The 6,453-nt window shown below is 38.3% G+C and overlaps 1 non-coding gene across 1 annotated transcript; it reads left to right on the top strand.

Moving 5' to 3' along the window:
* Positions 1 to 5,325: 5,325 nt before the first annotated feature.
* On the top strand, positions 5,326 to 5,432 carry LOC122150625. Its single transcript, XR_006163772.1, has one exon. It is a non-coding gene; the product is annotated as a U6 spliceosomal RNA (small nuclear RNA).
* The last annotated feature ends 1,021 nt before the right edge of the window (positions 5,433 to 6,453 follow it).

The following is a 6,453-nucleotide window of genomic DNA, read 5'->3' as shown; positions in this document are numbered from 1 at the left end:
GATTGGTAAGTTTAAGTTTGAATTCTCCAATTACATGGTATGGTTGAGTTCAGGGCTTAGTCATCCTTGCCTTGCCCCTGTTCCTGGAACTGGGGCCCGCCCTTTTGCTGGCCTTAATAGTGGCCTTTTATTGCAAAACTATATTAAATATTACATTTCTAATTTCGTATTTACATTTTTAATTCCACAAAAGATAACTAAGTTTTCAACTGCCATGGAACATCAATAATAAATGATGTATGTAACTGAAAAAGCAAGAACTAGTAATGAAGACATATTATTAGTGATATGGTGAGTTTTGAAAGTTTAGAAATGAGGAACTTATAAAAATCCTGTGAAACTCATATACTTTTTAAACAATGTCTTTGTGTAATTGGATAAAAATTAAAATAAGGTTAAAAAAGAAAATGCCCTGGAACAAAAATTGCTCTGCAAGGTAACCCAATCAAATTTTGGCTCCTTTGAAGAAATAGTTGCTGAGGTCAGTATTTGGTATATGTTCTGATTCCAGAGGGGCTCCTCTTAGCTGTCGCTTTGCATGCTTATCTTTTTCAAATTAGCCAGCCTACAGTTTATCCTGTTTCTTAAATATCCTGTCAGGAGCTCTGGTAGCGTAGTGCCTAAGGCACTTGACTGCTAACCAGAAGGCTGGCAGTTCAAACCCACCAGCCACTCCTCAGATGGAAGATGGGGCAATCTACTTCTGTAGGGATACTGCCTCAGAAACTGAAGGAGGGGTCGCTATGCGTCAGGTCTGACTTGATAGCACATAACAACAACAACATCAACCACTCTTCAGAAGGAAGACTGAGCAATCTACTTCTGCCACGTCCAGCAAAACCACACAGGTCATGAAACAAAGTGACACAAAAGGATCAATGGTTTTTTTAAAAGGAATGGGGGCCAGGCGGATGCCCTGCATATTCTACAAGAGTGACCCCTGATGCCTTTGTTCTACTTTATTTATATGTTTATCTTCCAAATCTCTTGGCATACCTAAGTGAGTGCCTCCAGTGCGGCATCCATTTGGTGAAACATCTCAATGGGTGTTCTGTCAATTTCTGGACCCTTGTTTTTCACCAATTCCTTAAGTGCAGCTTTGACTTATTCCTTCAATGCCATTGGTTCTTGATCATTTGCCACCTCCTGAAATGAATGAACATCGACCAATTCTTTTTGATACAGTGACTGAATTCCTTCCATCTTCTTTTGATGTTTCCTTCATCATTCAATATTTTGCCCATAGAATATTTCAGTATTGCGACTCCAGGCTTAAATTTTTTCCTCATTTCTTTCAGCTTGAGAAATGCTGAGCATGTACTTCCCTTTTGGTTTTCTAACTCCAGGTCTTTGCACATTTCATTATAATAATTGGCTTTGTCTTCTCGAGCTGCTCTTTGAAATCTTCTGTTCAGCTCTTTTATTTTGTCACTTCTTCCATTTGCTTTAGCTACTCTCCTTTCAAGGGCAAGTTTCAGAGTCTCTTCTGACCTTCATTTTGGTCTTTTCTTATTTTCCTGACTTTTTAATGACCTTTTGCTTTCTTCGTGGATAATGATCTTGATGTCATCCCACAATTCCTCTGGTATTCAGTCATTGGTGTTCACTACATGAAATCTGTTTTTTAGATGGTCTCTAACTTTAGGAGGGATATAATCAAGGTCTTATTTTGGCTCTTGTGGGTTTGTTTTGTCTTCAGCTTCAACTTGCATATGAGCAGTTGATGGTCTGTTCCACAATCAGCTCCTGGCCTTGTTTTTGCTGAAGATATTGAACTTCTCCACCATCTCTTGCCACAGACATAGTCAGTCTGATTCCTGTATACCTCATCTGGCAAAGTCTACATGTAGAGCCGTTGTTGAAAAAAGGTATTAACAATGAATAAGTCATTGGTCTTGCAAAATTCTATCATGTGATCTCTTGCTTTATTTCTATCACCAAGGCCATATTTTCCAACTATCAGTGATTCTTCTTTGTTTCCAACTTTTGCATTCCAATCACCAGTGATAATCAGCACATTTTGATTGCATGTTTGGTCAATTTCAGACTGCAGAATTGATAAAAATCTTCGATTTCCTTATCTTTGGCTTTGGTGGTTGGTGTATAAATTTGACTAGTAGTATTAACTGGCCTTCCTTGTAGACATATGGATATTATCCTATCACTTACAGCATTGTACTTCAGGACAAATCTTGATACATTTTTTGTGGTGATGAATGCCACACCATTCTTCAATTTTCATTCCCTGCATAGTAGATCATATGATTGTCTGGTTCAAAATGGCCCAAACAAGTCAATTTCAGCTCACTAATGCCTAGGATACTGATCTTTATGTGTTCCATTTCATGTTTTATAACTTCCAATTTTACTAGATTCATATTTCATACATTCCATGTTCTGATTATTAATGGATGTTTGCAGCTGTTTCTTCTCATCTTGAGTTGTGCCACATCAGCAAACGAAGGTCCCAAAAACTTTATTCCATCCATATCATTAAGATGGGCTCCACTCTGAGGAGTCAGCTTTTTACAAGTCGTATCTTGAGTGCCTTCTGACCTGATGATTTTATCTTCCGCCACTATACTGGACTTTATTTCCAGGCTATTCATAAAGTTTTCTGATAACACATCAGTCAGTGTTTCACTGCTATTCAAAGGTTTACACTGGCTAATTCTTTGAGGAGTAGATGGCCTCTTCCTTCTTCCAAGTCTGTCTTAATAAACACCACAGTACAACAAACTGACAGACACACCTGGAACCGAGGATAGGGAAAATAGCACCCTTTATACCCTGCTTTAGGAAGTGAATGCTTAGTGGAAAGGGGGATAACAGGTTGAAGTTTTCTTGGTTTGCCTCTTCTGGTGTAGAATCACAGCTTCACAAGCCAAGTTTAGGGTAAGCAGGGTTCCAGTATTCTCAGCAGTGGTGCTCCCAGAGTAGAGCTTCTGTTCCAAGAAGGTATCTCTGTGGGAGAAGGGAGCTTGCACCTCTCTATAGCATTCACTTGAAATTTAACCTCAGAAACAAGTAACTGGGGGCAACAGAGAAATGTTGATGTCTTACCTCTCCTGGGAAGAAAGCTATCCAATGGTGAGTTGGGGTGGGAAGGCAGATCTGTGCTCCTGACTGAGGCCGGCAGTCTGGAGTGGAATTTCCATGTCAGTAAGCTGAGAGGGGAGAGAGATGGAGCAGTCTTGGTTCAAATATCACAAACACTCACTCTGCTTACTGAATTTTCATAAATTTTTTTGAATAAATGTTTCTTCATTTGCAATTTGCCTCCTTAGGACCATTCCCAGAGGGTTTAAATGGTTATTTCTAAAAATATTTTTCACACTTTCACTGGAGGGGGCTTCCACAGAATTCCTCATGCTGTCATATCAGAGGTCAATCTCCTCTACCAAAGAATTTTAGTGGTTGTATTACTTTAGTATTGCTGCTATAACAAGTTATCACAAACTTAGTGGCTGAATAGAATAAAAAGTTATTATCCTACAGTTAATAGAGTTCAGAAATCTGCAATTGGGTCTTGTGGAGATAAAATTAGGCTGTCAGCAGGGCTAAATTTCTTCTGGGGTCTCTAGAGGAGTATCTATTCCTTGCTTTTTCCAGCTTCTAGGGGATATCTGCATTTCTTGGTGTACGGTCACCTTCCAGCAATGCTTCTGACCTCTGCTCTCCTTGTCACTTCTCAGACTCTCAAAGTCTCTCTATTTTCCTAGTAAAGACTCCTTTTATTACATTGGACCCACCTGGGTAATCCAGAATAATCTCCCCATCTCAAAGTCATTAACTTAATCAAACCTGCCAAGTCCCTTTTACTATGTAAGGTACCATATTCACAGATTCTAGAGATTAGGACATGACATTTTTGAGGGTGTTTTAGTTCTCTAGTGTTGCTATAACAGGAATACGACAAGTGAATGGCTTTAAGAAAGAGAAATTTTTCCTCTCCTGGTTTAGGAGGCTGGAAGTCCAAATTTAGAGCACGAGCTCTAGAGGAAATCTTTCTCTGTTGGCTCTGGAGGAAAGTCCTTGTCTCCTTTCAAATCATGGGCCCAGCATTTCTTGGAGATCTCCATGTGTCTTACATCAGTCTTCCCCTGGGTCTAGGAGCTTCTCAGTGCATGATGTCTTTGCTCCTGGCTCTCCTTTCTTGGTGGTAGTCAAGTCCCTTTCTCTCTGCTTGCTTCTCTCTCTTTTTATCTCTTGTAAAATAAAAGAGTGCAGGCCACGCCACAGGGAAACTCTCCTCAGATTGGATCAGGTCTATGATGTGAGTAAAAGGATGGCATCCCACCTAGTCCTGCCTCATTAACACAAAGAGGGCAAAATTTACATCACATCACAAAATGGAGGGTCCTTACATCGGATCACAAAATGGAGGACAACCACACAGTACTAGGGATTATTTCGCAGCCAGGTTTACAAATATTTGGGGACAACACAATTCAATTCATGATAACCCATCACCATTGAGTTGATTCTGACTCTTAGCAACAAAGTAGAATTGTCCCCATAGGATTTCTAAGGCTGTATATCTATACATAAGCAGATTGCCTCATCTTTCTCCCACGGAGTGGCTGGTGGGTTTGAACTGTTGATTTTTTTGGTTAGCCACCCAATGCTTTACCCACAGTGCCACCAGAGCTTCTCAATCTGTACCATTATTCTGCCTATCACAGAAACCAAACTATCTTCTTGAGATCTTGTCCACACACACACACTATGGGAAAAAAAAAACAAAAAACACCTCACTATCATTGAGTCGATTCCAACTCATGGTGACCCCCTTTGGTGGTGAATTTTTACAGAAATAGATTGCCCAGTCTTCCTTTCATGGAGTGGCTGGTGGGTTTGAACCACCAACCTCCTGGTTAGCAGTCAAATGCCCTAGGCATTACACCACGAGAGCTCCTTACATACACACTCAGGATTGAATTGATAAAAGATGTTGAGCCTTGGAAATTCATTAGCACTCAAGGGTATTATTTAGATAAACAGTAAACTAATGAAATTTTTCTCTCCTTCAATAATAGAAAATACTTTATTAAAACAAATTGGTTTTAAGATTACTTGCAACTCAATTGACTGAAACTCAATGTAGGAACTACTTTGTTAAATTTTGTAATACCCTATTATGCCTCATACCCAATCATGTCAGGTTATCTGTGTGCAAGATACACTCATGGATACTGATAATGCTGTTATTTATCATGACTTATCTTGGAATAGAGAAGTGCTGAATGTTGTCATACTCAGACCTTTTTACCGTCAATCAAAAATTGTTTTTCCCTTATTATCTTTAAGAGTTAGCATTGTCCTGTGCTCACTTCAGCAGCACTTATACTAAAATTGGAACGATACAGAGAAGATTAGCATGGCCCCTGCGCAAGGATGACACGCAAATTCGTGAAGTGTTCCATATTTTTAATGAATTTGCTCTGTAAATCTTCACCCAAATCACCCCCAAAAAATAAATATAAAAATAAATAAAATTAAAATTAAAAAAAAAAAAATTGGAAAATAGTATGGCTTCAAGTGGACAAATAAATAAGAATTTCTAACAGAAAAAAAAAAAGAGTTAGCATTGTGCTTATACATAAGGACATCTTTAAGAGTTAGCATTGTCCTTAATTATACATTGAGATAACATGTTTAAAACAAGAGATCTTTAAGTAACAATTACAGAATTCTCAAATGTTAAGAATGAAAATACCAAATAATTATTTTTCAGGTAATTTAAAGTTTAGTGATTATTGTTTATGGCTCTTATTTCTACTTTTTCTTGTGTATTTTCAACTAATTAGATTTTATTCTATCTAAGTTAGAGTCTCTTTTATTATAAAAAACACTATTCTAGAGCTATAGTTTGTGAAATATGGCCTTATTAAGTATATTTCAAAAACAGGGCTTTACAGGATAAAATGTATACATTTCACCTACATGTCTTCATGGTTAATTCATATCAAGTGGTTGGACTGATTTTTCCGAAGTAGGTTGCTGCTGTTTTTTGTTGGAGGACCCTCTGGATAGACTCAAACCTCCAACCTTTCATTAACAGCCAAGCATTTGAGCCTCCCAGGGATCCTTTTATTATGCTTACCTTCACATAAATGCAGCATTTGAGTGAAAGCTCCTAGGTCTATACAATTTGCACCTGTGCTATAGGATTAAGAGTCCATTTAAAGTGAGTCTGGACACTATAACTTCTTTTTGGCATGTCTGCATTTAAATGACTGAAATGAATTGGCTAAATTCATGATTTTGGACTTACACAAAATCATTAAAAAAAAAAAAGACCAGACTTACTGGTCTGATAGAAACTGGTGAAACCCTTGAGACTATACCCTTAGTCATCCTTGGGCCTGGAACTGAACTCACTCCTGAAGCTTTACTTCAGCCAAAGAATAGACAGGCCTATGAGGCGAACAATTACACCAAGAAAGTACA

Source organism: Orycteropus afer, unplaced genomic scaffold, assembly GCF_000298275.1.
Source record: "Orycteropus afer afer isolate SDZICR_OR568_19922 unplaced genomic scaffold, OryAfe1.0 scaffold00188, whole genome shotgun sequence".
NCBI classification, from domain to species: Eukaryota; Metazoa; Chordata; class Mammalia; order Tubulidentata; family Orycteropodidae; genus Orycteropus; species Orycteropus afer.
The sequence above is the reverse complement of the archived record's forward strand: the minus strand, read 5'-3'. Positions and strand labels throughout refer to the sequence as shown.